We start from the raw sequence: 13,475 nt of genomic DNA, 5'->3' as shown, positions 1-13,475 counted from the left end.
ACAGCAACAACAAAGAAGACATATCTGACCAAAGAAGCTGACTAAAGGGGACTCTATTTTGCAGATCATTTGTTGCATTGTTTTATATAATAGATGCAGATTTAAAATAAGTATTATATTTTACATAGAAACACTGTATGTCTCAGTATAGTATGAAAGACTGTAACCAGGTGACCTGTGTGTCCACCTACTCAATCTACCATTGAAAGACAATGTCAACCCCACTCTTCCTTCTGAAGGTCCTTTATCTTTACACCAGACTTGGACTGCATGGTCCTTGAAACGGAGGAAATGTTCAACACATAGAGCAATCAATCCTCTGGCAGTCCTTTAAACAGAGGACTGGACTCTGTAAAAATGGCCACCTGGCCACCCTATGTCTTCCCTAGTAAACCTTGTCTATTTTATTGCATATTCTAAAGTATATTGTAAGCCACCTGGAGGATTTTGGTTACTACATGGAGTATGAATAAGTAAGTACCTAATAGAGGTAATAATAGTATTATAAATAATATACATTCCAATGCAGTTAAATGAGCAACAGGGCCGTAAACCAGAGCACAAAGGAAATGCTCCTCTGAGCAACAGCTGATTTTCAGTCATATGTCCTGGCAAAATCTCTATGTTTTGTCTCTGTTATCGTTTCAGCCAATGGGAGCCAAATTGATTGATTTATTATTGATTTATTGATTTATAACCCACCTTTTTCCTTTTTCCCTTTTTAAGCACTCAGACTGACTTACATCATTCTCCCGCTCCTGCTCTCAATCTTATTCCCACAACAACCACCTTGTTTCAACCCATTTTATTCACTGAGCCAGAGTGGTGGGCTAGGCACAGGCAGAAATACCTTGCATTTTTCAGATGCAAGACCATTAGCTCCAATCTGCAGCCTGGGACCCAGGTACATAACCATCTTTTTCTTTGTTACTTCCTTCCTCACTTCCTTTTTTCTTCTTGCTTCTTAATGAAAACAACCCTGGAAGAAATAAGCTTACCAAATGGAGATGTTATTGTCATTCCACCTAATGTGAGCAGGGGAGCAACCTAGCTGTTTGAATCAACCCAGTCACTGAGAATCAGTAGTCTGAAAGATTAGTCCTATTCAGTCTTTCCTACAACCAGAGGGGTAAAAACACATCCAGAGCAGAAGTGCATTAGCCTTGCTCCCTCTGTTGCCACGTTTGTAACCCTCCACTCAGGGAGGGCCACTTTCTGAAGCACTGATCTGAGAATGCTCATTTCCCTGCATTCTGAGTTGAAGAGAATCTCCACAGATGCAGGCAGAATTGTGCAAATTACCAAAACATCAGCTCATCAACTTTGTCCAAATTCAGTCCTGAAGCTTGTTCTGACTTAAGTCTGTGTTAGATTGCAAGCTTTGTTCTTTTTCTTTTTTGCATGCAAATGCATTCTTATTCTCATGTCTATTTTTCCAAATGCATGCATTGGTTGTGTGAATGCTTCTCCTGTTGATTAAACTGTATGCATGTCTTAAAAGGACAAATTTTATGTACATTTTTGAAATGTCTGCATGGCAGCAAACGGTTTTTGTGGGGAGACGGGCAGGGTTTGTGAGTCACATCACAAATGCAAAAATGTATGGACTTCTGGATCGGATTGTGGCTGAGTCTGTATTCAGCCCTAAAAGTGTGAACTGGTGAATCCTGATACAGGAGTACTGAAATATACTGCTCATACAAGTCTTTCTACAGGAGAATCCTTCTTCAGAAAGTTTCCCTCCACAAATGGAGGGTGATGAATGCAAGGGGAAGGTTAGGTCCCCTGTTGAATAATATCTGACTAGGACTGCAATCCGTTTCCCAAGGCCGTGGAGTCAGCTTCATGACTAAATAGGCATTGGAATCCTGTCTTGCCAGCCAGATCCAAAGAAATTATCTATTGACCCAAAGCGCCTATTGTCTCGCCTTCATGCATCTTTCCTTCTAAGGGCCTTCCTGCTTGTGCTGAAGGGTCCAACAGGAAGCACTCGAAGCTTCTGTGGTGAGACACTGAGATTGAAGCCCTGAAATTTTGATCCAGTGTCTTATCATCCTATTCAAAATGACATCTTCATATAGAAAAACATGGCTAAAGAAAAGTCTGAAAAGATCTGGAAGACAGGCCATGGAGAGGACTCTTGCTCAGTTTGACACTTGGTGTGGGTCATAACACCAAATTAAGGCTTTGTGACAAAATGTGATTGAAGCATGTCATATTAGCATGTGCCACTTGACTGACAGTCCATGTAGTAGATCATTCCCACACATACGTTCAAATACCAGTGCAGGGCATAACTGTTATGGTAGACTCAAATGCAACCTGTATAATTAGTCATGTCATCTGGAAGTCAGGCCTCTAACTCAAAATGATTATTTGCCTTTCCTTGGGGTTAATGCAAATCCAAATATTTTCAGTATCAGCTCTTAAATCCTATTTTGATTATATCAAATAGTTGATTTTAAATGGAAAAATTAGACTCGAATATGTTTCGGGATATAATTTGAGGGCTAGTCCACATGACACACGCTGCTGAATTTCACATTTATTGAAATTTTGTTAAACTATAGATTTTGGGGGAGGGGTGAGATCGGTATTTTGATCAAGTCACACAGGGGTAGGGTTTTTAATCCTTCTCCATCACACTGCATTTACAAACAAAAACTGCTTCTCACATCCAGACTGCTATCTGTCATAGGAAAGAAACTGCTAAGATAGTAAGTTCTTCTCACAGCAGATAGTTGCTGCTCTGTGTGTGTGTGTGCGTATGCATGTGCAATTTGTCAGGCTGTGGTGGAAGATGGAAAGTTGATCTCATCTCTCTGTGCTTTTTTGTCCCCAATACTTTACTTCCACCCCCACAGTGGCCATTTAACAATAAAACACACGTGCAGATAGCAATTAAGCATTTCATGTTCCGTCTAGTTTGGTCCCAAGCTTTACAAAGATAGTTAGACACATAAGAGTTTATTGTGGCACCTTCTCTTACTTAAGAACACCAGTGGAAGAAGCAATGGAGCCTAGCACCCAAACCTAGAATCTCTTGCTCATACTTTACTAATTCGAGACTTGGTTGTAGAGTGACCAAACTGTTCTGTGATTAAGAGAATGCAGCCCTCTCATAGCTGACAGATCATACTTTCTTGGGAGACTATTTCTGAAAAGCTCCATCTCCACTGGATAGGTAAGTCCTTAGCGATGCTTCCAATGTGAAGGTAGTCAGGATTGATTTATTTCCTTTTTACTCTAAATCTCATTTCAGAGGATGATTAACAGAGGGGGATATGTAAATGGTAAAGTCTCGATCAAGGGAGCGGCTGTCAGGATATCATCTAGATAAATTAGAAAATGAATGCTTAGGTTTCTGCAAAAGAAGACTAATGACATTAAGTCTAGATGAAATAGAAAAGCAACAGTGCACAGGCTGAAAATCATAAAACTACCAGATTGGCCTGCTAGTAAATCCTCAGGAACACTTTTGTGCAAGAAATGTACCAGGAACATTCAATGACAATAAGACTAATGAATCATGGCTAGGTTTTGTTTTTTAATCTCTAGGATAGTTAACTGATGCCCATAAAAGGCTGAATTGTCTGGTGAAGCAACTTGACAGTTCTAGAACATTCTTTTCCCCTGTGGACCGTTTTCGGCACATTCCTCTTCAGAAACAAGAGGAGTCATGCTTTCTTGACAGAGAAAAGGGAATAATTTTTTTTAACTGATGAATTTTTGGCTAAATCCACTGGATAAAAGGAACACATTGGTTCTGTTCAGGAAATTGCTTCTTTGTCCTAAGCCTACAGGAACCAAGTAAAGGGAACGGATCCAACAGCAAAAAGGCCAGTGAGAGGTTTTACAAATAAATAAGTAAATAAAACTTCATGACTTCATGAAAGCATGAAGAGTTGCCATATGTGTGTGTGTGTGTTAAGTTGTGTAGGCTATTCTGCTACCTATTGATCAGAGGTGTAGACCAAAACATCTGGAGTCCCACAGATTGTCTACCTCTGCCCCAGGGGACATCCCTTGCATCCGTCTTTGTGCACACCATCCTTATTGGTTAATTACTCTACAGCAGCAATTACCAAACTTTCACCAATAAGCCAACTGAAAATTGCTGGGGGTCTCAGCAAACCATTTAATAAACTTTTATTTGTTCTAAAATCAAAACACATGCATAATTCATATTTTGATATTTTCCCAGCCATACTGATATAATTGCCAAAAATCAGTGGCTTGCCATCACAAGCCCTAGACTGAGGTATTAAGAATGGTCCTTTTAATTGGTAATTGTTTGAGGGAAAATGGGTAGACTGTACCACTGCCATCTTATGAAAAGTGCAGTTCACATTAGTTTGTTTGACAATTTGCCCATGCATTCTCTGTCTAGTATAAGAAATGATAATTGCAGGATGGGGTCAAGTCTGGTAGTTTGCTTCCCCTGCTGCATGTGCCAGTTGCATACTGAGGGTTTAGTATAATTGCCCTTAGCAATAGCATGGCTTCTATATGCAAAGCTTGTTGCCATGGAACAAGCCACCCATAACCCATGGGCTGGGATATGGTCCCAGTTCCCCAGACATGCAACCAGCACACGCAGGGTGGGTAACACGTTATCATGGCCTATTAACCACCTTGCAGTCATGTGAACTGGATCATTCTCTGAAGTTCCACAACAGTTTCACAGACCACCTGAATGGAAGATTTTCACTGTCAGTGGTCCATGGATCACAGGTTGAGAACCTCTTTTTGGAATTTGTTCTGTACATTATATAGGCTAAAAGCTAAGGCAGTACTAAATGTGCTGCCAAAACTTCTCCTAAACAAAAATGCAAAGTAAAGGTGAGCAAATGTCCAGGTAAAGCATCTGAAGATTGTAAAGATTTTTTTTTATTATTTCTTGAGATAATGTATTTAGTCCCTTTCCCTTACGTTTCCTTTCAATCTGAGTAAGAATAATTTAAAATATTTATTTATGTATTTACTTACACCACCAAGTAGTTCAAAAAGACTCTCTAAGCAGCACACAACATGCAGAAAATTGCAAATGCACAGCAAAACATTAAAAACCATCATTAAAATATAAATAACAAATTAAAAAATAAGAACAATTTAACCATTTTTAAAACATGTCAAGGTAAGATGGACAACCATACTTATTTACCAATCAGTAAACCTCAACCCTAATCCAATAAAATTAATAAGCATCTAAAGTCAGTTATTATAATAAATTATTAAAATTATTAGCATGGGTGGAGAAATGTTTTCTCCTGGCACCAAAATGAAATCATTGTTGGCACCAGGTGAACTTCTCTGGAAGCCTATTCCATAGATGGGGGGCAGCCACTGAAAAGGCCCTTCTCATATTTACCACCCCCCTCACCTCCTTGGGGAATGGCACATTCAGAAGGACCTCTTGCCCAGACCTTAATGGTCAGGCAGGCATGTATGGGAGAATATGAATGAATGAAGTAAAAGAGAAAATGCAATGAAAACATCCATTTAAATTATATAACCCTACCAGGCTGCAATCCTAACCATGCTTAGGCCCAGTGGGACTTAGTTCTGTTTCTATGAGAACAGTCTTGGGCCAGCACTGTGAAACATCACAACAGCAACTAAAAGTCATTGATCAATCAAACAGGGACATTCAGAGTTAACTTTGGATTTTGAGAGAAGCCAAATGACTGAAATTTCTTCAGGGAGTTTAAGAAATCTCCAAACTGCAAGGAGAAATGTAGAGGGAGAAAAGAAATCAGTTTCTGACAAAGACCCCACCATTCAAAGATGCTCCAGTAGTTCACCACCCACCTTGGTCTCATAAGAGACACAGGTTTTCAAAAGATGTGTTCACCTGCAAATGCCAAGGGGGAGCTAGGTCAACCTTACCTGCCCTCCTGCCCTCCAGATGCTTGGAAGTGTATGTCCCAGCACCCCTGATCATTGGCGATGTTGGCTGGGACAGATAGGAGCTGAAATCTGAAACAAATGGAAAACAGAAGGCTGGCAGCTGGGCCTTCCATAGTGAGGGGTCTGGTGACTTTAATCTGGAGGCCACTTCATTCTGAATACCAGTTCTGAGAAAAAGAAAATGAGGAACCAGGAAGAAGCTATTAAGAAGGAAAGTTCAATCAGGTAACTGAATGCAGGAAAAAATTCAGTCACTTGTATTACAAGTTGGCCTTATGACTATAAATAAAATTTGCCAAGCAGCTTTCTGTATTTTAGCTGTTCTTTTGCCCAGCAGGTGTGCTGCACTTTAGATAAATAGAGGGCTTCTGTCTATAGGGCTGTCAATCTGAAAGTTGAGCAAGCTCCATACTCAGTTAATTTTTTAAAGCAGAAATGGGAATCTTAATAGCACTGAACTCACAGGAAGCTTTGTACATCTTCACAACACTTTGCAAATAATACCCGGATGCTCCATCTATGGTGGCTTCCATATTTAGCATGGAATTGCCATACCTTATTTCAGGTGGTTCACACGACATTCATATCCATTTGTAATCCTCCTGTATTTTACCAGAAGGTCTCCTGCCTCTCTTACTGCAGCATGCCTGGCATTCTGAGAAGGATGTAAGTGTGTGGTCTCCACAGGAATTGATGCCCTTGGCACTATTCATTGCTTTTCAACAAGGTGTAGTTTTGATATGGGCAGAGATATATCAAGATGGTGAACCTATTACAGCTCAGCATACATTTATTCTAACCTTTGTGATGCCAGCATTTTATAATTTCTTTAATTCTTTCAGCCATTCATTAGATTAGTGCTAAAACACATTTCTGGCTGTATTAATGTATTGCAAATGTTTCTGAAATACAGCTTAAATGAGTGTCATAGTGCTATCACACTAATTTAGAAAAGAGATTCGAAAAAAACTTCTTGATGAACACCAGTGTGTGTTGCAATGCTTTTTCACCTTCATTAAATACTTCCAATATACACTTTCAGTCAAAAACACACACTAAAAATGTGTGAACATATTTTCGGACATTTGATGGGTAGTAATGAATAAACACGCTTTAATTAATAAATGTGTAATATCAAATGCATAATTGGTATTTACTTGGTTTTTCTTCTAAGGATCATTTGGATTTGATCTTTCAAAGTGGTCATTCCACCCTCCCCTTCTGCACCAGTGTCAGTTCTCCACCAGTGTCAATTGCACCCTCCCCTTCTGCACCAGTGTCAGTTCTCCACCAGTGTCAATTGCACCCTCCCCTTCTGCACCAGTGTCAGTTATGCTATACCTACTGATATGGACCGAGTGTGGCAGGAAGAACATACAAAAAAGCAGGGGTGTCCTTGAGAGTGTGGTGGGTCAACTGCAGTTAGGCTTGTAGTTTATGGCAGAAGAGCAATGATTTATCAGTGGCAGAAGTTTCCAGTCTGGAAGCAGCTACTAAGTGAACTCGCTGATCATCTTTCTTTACCCAAACAGGAGTTAGTTATTTTAAGTTGGATTTTTTTCTATCTCTGTGATAAATAATTGCATCCCGAGGAAAGAAAATAAATATTATTTGGTAGCATTTGTTCTGGCAACTTTTTTTGACATGGCTTTCAAGCTGCTCTTAGTGAGAAATACTCTATTAATGAGTTGGGTTTGATTTTCATAATTCTGTCCATCATGTATGATTTTTTCTCTACTTTTTTAGTTTAGATTCTGGTAGACATATTGTCATGTGACCACATATGTAGTCTATAGTAAGAACAAACGATGTTCTAGCACTGAAAAGTTAATCCCTTTCCTGAATTGTTTCCTTCATTTCATTCTACACTGCAAGAGATTGTGATTGGTCCAGTGTCATGCAATGAGCTTCCCTGATGATCAAGGATTTGAACCCAGATTTCTCTGATCCAAGAGAGAGTCCAGTATATTACATCAGTTTCATTGCTTATGTGCCTTTAAAAGGTTACAGCTTCCCAGTATTGGATCCAGTGTTGGAACTCCATTAACCAATAATTTTAAAAAAAATGCAAGACTATTGTTACATGGCTTCCAAAAGGCTTAGTTCAGATTTAATCAATGTCCCTGCCAAATGGATTTTGATTTTAGAAAATAAAGGGTGTAACACTCCTAAGCACTCTTCCTTGGAAAGAATTTCCAGTGCTATCAGTGGGTCTTCCTTCCAGTTCAACACATTTATGATTTGGTTGTGTTAGTTCTATCACTTCTCTCCATGCAGCTAACTAATAAATTATAGTCCGTGATTGCTGAACTACCTTATGGCTCCAGAATGTCACATTTTCCAATATATTTAAGACAAGTACAACCATTAGCACACACATTTTGGGATGTTCATTTGTAGTTTTCCTAATATGACCCAAGCCCTACATGATGAATAGCCCAATCTTGTGAAGGCAAACTAGTCAGATAAGAACACTTTAGAATGAACATGTTGTTGTGAATTTTAAGTGATAACATTAATACAGTTAATGGGCAAAGTCAGCCCTCCCTGATATGACATTTTTGTCATCCTGGTAGACAGAGACCATTTACATTGTGGTTTCTGTCATAGCTGTATTTTTTTTTTAAATTGCCATTACTAATCAGCACCCTTGAGTCATCAACATTAGCTATGGGCTGGATTTGTTGTTGTTACTCTTGTTGTTTTGAGTCTGAGGTGCCCAAGCATACTGTAACTGCAAAAGCTTCTACCATTCACACATCATCACATATCCTGATCAGAACAAGGATCTATTTCTGTATTTCATTTTGGGAAAGTTTGTGACTCACTCAACAAGCGTTAATTTCTTTCCACTGTTTATTATATTTTCAGGGTAAACATCTCTTATCTTGACCACCTGTGCCCAAAGTTCCTCTACTACTGTATTAACTTAAACGACCACAGTAGCTGATTGTTTGGGTACATTCTCAGAGCCATAGTACAGGTGTTGATCCACCACTGAGGAGCAGGAAGTGGAAACTGATCTTCAACTTTTACTGTTCCAGCATGATCAAAGTGTGTGTGAGACAGAGATGGGCAACACTTATCCTTCCAATTTGCTGCATTTGTTTTTGGCCCCTAAGCTCGTTTCTGTTGCCATCAATCACACTGTGTTTCAGTGGGCCTCAGCTGGGCTTAGCACGGTTTCTATCTCAGAAGTTCCTCACAATATACTGGGATGGTCCCCAGAGGAACAAAATGCTCCCATTAATCAACAATTTGACTTCAAATGAGCCTTAATCCCTTTTGTTCCCTATCCATTAGAGACTGTGTTCTGTATACATATACAATAAGTTGATGCCTGGCCAACCTGGATGGCATGCAAGGATTTCTTTCTAGATCTACTACCATGCCTGGGGTGCATGTAGGGAGAATGGGTCTTACTGCCTGTTCAGCCAAACTGAGGCTGGGCCATGTAAGGCAAGGCATAGTCTTCTGGCCAGTTCACCATTCGGGGTCATGTGAGAAGGAATGCTGTTGTCCAATGTAAAAACAAAACAAAATATCACCTTTGGTGTAGATATATCCTCAAAGAAATGAATATTTGTTCATTTAAGCACTGGGGATGTAGGCACATGTGTTCTAAATGAAACGTTTGCCACTGGGTTCCAATTCAATTTGCTTTTAACTAAGCAAATACTGTGGTAGTAAGTATCCATGGAAAAAAGTTAAGCTAGCCAGTCAGATGGTCCCATTATGATCAAGTCATAGCTATCATTAGCTGGATTGGAAGCTGAGCATATGTGTGTGCATGCATGCAGGTGCGTACAAGTGTGAGAGGGTTACATGCCAATGCCTCCTTGGTCCATGGGTTCCATTAGAGGCAAAATTCAATTTGAACAATAGTTGTATTTGGACTGATTTTGACATCCAAGAGACAGCTCATTTTTGAGTGATCTCTTCCTCGCAATCTTCCCCCAAAGTCTAGGGAGCAGAGCACATCTGTGTCTCATCCGAGGCGGTCAAGTTTTCCCTAACCAGAGCTGGCCTTCCTATGGAGCAGATGAATCCCTCATTTCAGGTGGAAAAGCAGGAGGGACAGCAACTTGCATGCCACCCTCACCTAGAAGACTGCGTCACTGGAGTGAGGTGCCCTGAAAAGTGTCTCCAAATGAATACCAAGAGAGTAGCTGGCAGGACATTCCAGAGCGGCTCCTCCTGCTTTGATTCTTTCTGAGGATCCCACCAGGGCAAGTTAGAAGGCAGCTGGCAGGCTGTCCAGAGAAGCCACCTACCCTTTGTTTTGCTCTCAGAGGATCCTCAGGGAGTGAGAAAGAGGCTAGTCAGCTGCTCTAGGAAAGCCATCCTCCTTTCTGCTTGCTCTAAGTATCTCACAACATGCAGTCTTCAGAGAGGTGTCCAGATCCAGATGCCTGGATCTGAGGTGGCTCTTCCTCAGAACCAGGCACTGCCTGGCTGAAAAGGTGTCCAAGGTGATCACCAGTGTCATATGTAATGTCCTGTGACATCTCTCCTTCAGAGCATCCACCCATCCTCTGGGACAACCAGCTACTTCTGGATTTAGCCTGAGTTAATGGAGGGTGGGTAGCTGCTTTGATGAAGAACTGTTTGGTGGGCACGCGGGATCTCTAAGGAAGCCTCTACAGGCAGCTTCAGTGCCTGGTTCTGAATAAGTCCCCTCTTAGAGGTAGGCATGTGGCTCTCTGAACAGTTGCCTTTGCCAGATGGTGTGGCTTTGCACAGAGCATGTCCTCTGGCTCAGTCTGAGGGGCTTCTCAGAGCAAGTCACAGAAGAGATTGTGACTGGGGCTGGGAGAAATGGGGGCAGCAGTGTGGCACTCCCACCTGTCACGACTCTGACCCTCATGCTGTCACGATTCTGAAGAACACCTCTTCATTTGTCACTGCAGGTGGCCCCTGGACTATGTCTTACCCACGCCCACCCAACTGAGTTGGGAGTAATGATGTTCAGAAGGATGCAATTTTCATGCAGATCCTGTGTGGTCCATGTGAATAAGCGGGGTAGGAAAAAAATCTCTTACAATTAGTAGTGGTATAAAACATGCCTTTTACATTACAGTTGAACATGTTACAGGAATGCATGCTTATATGCTTTGAATTATATTACTAGATCTGTTTCTAACTGTCTTTTGTTACTTGCTTCCTCCCCCACTCTCAGTGCCACATGGTTAAGTTCTCCTGCACATCTTCCCTGCACAATGGCTAGTGACCTGCTTTAGAAAATTACCCATTAAAATTTTATCCATTTTGAGACAGAATGAGGAAATGCCATCAGAAAATTAGATTTTTTCTTTGACATCAGGCGCCCACTCAGCAATCCAATCCCATGTGTTTCTACTGAGACATTAGGATTTGATATAATTTTGGGCAGAAACATTTTAAAATGAAACAATTGAATTTTCTCGATGGTCTTAGGGACCACTTAGCTTAAGAGAATACACTTCAAAATCAAAAGCCTTTCAATCATTTGAAATATTATTTGGATGGTATTTGCTTTATTGTGCAGTAGCGGTTTGAATTTGTATTGAAGGTTTGACTGGCTCATGTACACACAGATGATGTATGAAATTACTATTTTATATTTTTCTGGTGTTTGCACTGCAGGTGACATGTAGCTGACAGGAACCAGGAGAGATGGGATGCAAAATGAAAGCTGTTGATGCCACAGCATCCTATTTTATTAAAAGGTTTGAGGTTAGTCTGGATTTGTTCAACATACACAGTGTGGGTCAGCAACACTGGTATGGCTTATAAATGAACATTAAAGCAAAAAGTAAATGTGAAATGCAAAACAGCAGGAGAAATGCACCAAGCAGACCTATAGCTCTGCCTGCCTCCACTTTCCATGGGCCTATTCTGCCACACACGATTCTGCTCGAAGCGGCAACGAGTGATGAGCTGCATGTGTGGATGAGATGGAATTTGCATCTTTTTCACTGGAGTGTTACATCTCCCAATTAAAATCTGAGCCAGAGAAGGAACTCTGTCTTATCTACTCATCTCTTCTTGCTGATGCCAGAGTGTAGGACATGGAATAACCAAGTTGTGGCAACCTAGATTCAGGCTGAACATCAAGAAAAGCTTCCTCACTGTCAGAGCAATACGACTGGAACCAGCTGCCTAGAGGTGTGGGCTTTCCCACACTGGAGACATTCAAGGCAGAACTGGGCAGCCATCTGAGTGGGGTGCTGTAATGTAGTGTCCTGCAACAGCAGACGGTTGGGCTTGATGGCCTTCATGGCCCCTTCCAACTGTACGATTCTATGATCTTCCTGCACAGTTCCAGGTGCCCCAAAGCCTCTCTCCTTCCCCACTGAGCCAGATTCACCTGTGGATTGGAAGTAGAAGCAGTGAAGGCAGTGGCACTGAGTCATGGCGAGAGGCTGACCTTTCCCTTCTCGTAAAGGTAGAGAGAGCCCCCTCTCATTTCTGTGAAGACAACCGGGGCTGCTGGGTAGGTGTCGATGGCCTAAGACCCTAGTGCTGGTCAAAGACCTCCTGCCCTCTCTTCTACCACAGCCAGTATTCTACAGTTCCCCCCACCCTGAACTTATTTTAAGGGGGTGTGCGGGTTGACACAGGGATGGACAAATCAATCTGTTTCTGTTTGCTGTCCTTTTCATGTGTTTTTGCTCATGAATTAGTTCTATTCCATTTCCAAATTAATCTGTGATTTTTTTAAAAAAAGATAATGTTTATTTCAAAATGCATTTAAATGCATTTCTAAATATAATTCATATTATATGGTAATTATTGTTACATACTGATTCTGTTTTTACTCAAAATATGCATTTCTACATTATCATCCCTTAAAATACACTTTTCTAAATGAGTTTTTTCTTAAAATGCATGCTTTAAAATGCATTTGAATACTTTTTGTAACATTTGGGAAGTATGAAATTGGGAGGGTAACTATGTTCTCATACATGAATTAGAAACACAGAAACATAGAAACAGAGTGAGTCAGAAGGGGTCTCCCGGGCCATCTAGTCTGATCTCCGGCACCAGCCGGCTCCGCTCACGACATGCCCACCATGTGCACCATGTCCAGCCTATCCTTGAACACCCGCACCGATGGGGCCTCAACGACCTCTCGTGGAAGCCCATTCCACACCCTTGGGGTCCTGACTGTCAGGAAGTGCTTCCTAGCATCCAAATGGAACCTTGGCTCCCTGAGCTTTGCTCTGTTGGACCGTGTCCTGCCTTCCTCTGCAGGGGAGAACAGGTCTCTACCCATCTCTGTGTGACACCCCCTCACATACCTGTATGTCGCCAACATATCCCCTCTGAGTCTCCTCCAGGCTGAAGAGACCCAGTTCCCTCAGTCTCACCTCATACCCCATCCCCTGCAAACTGGCCACCAACCTTGTGGCCCTACGCTGCACTGACTCTAACCTGGCTATATCCTTTCTGTAAAGAAGGGCCCAAAACTGAGCACAGTACTCCAGTTGCGGGCGCACCAGAGTCGTATAGAGTGGTAGTAATACCTCTCTTGATCTAGAAGCCACCCTTGGTGGCATAGCCAGAAGTGTGGCTTCTAGATC

The sequence above is a fragment of the Varanus komodoensis genome, unplaced genomic scaffold (genome assembly GCF_004798865.1).
Source record: "Varanus komodoensis strain SLA01 unplaced genomic scaffold, ASM479886v1 scaffold24, whole genome shotgun sequence".
Classification (NCBI taxonomy): domain Eukaryota; kingdom Metazoa; phylum Chordata; class Lepidosauria; order Squamata; family Varanidae; genus Varanus; species Varanus komodoensis.
Note: the sequence above shows the minus strand (reverse complement) of the source record.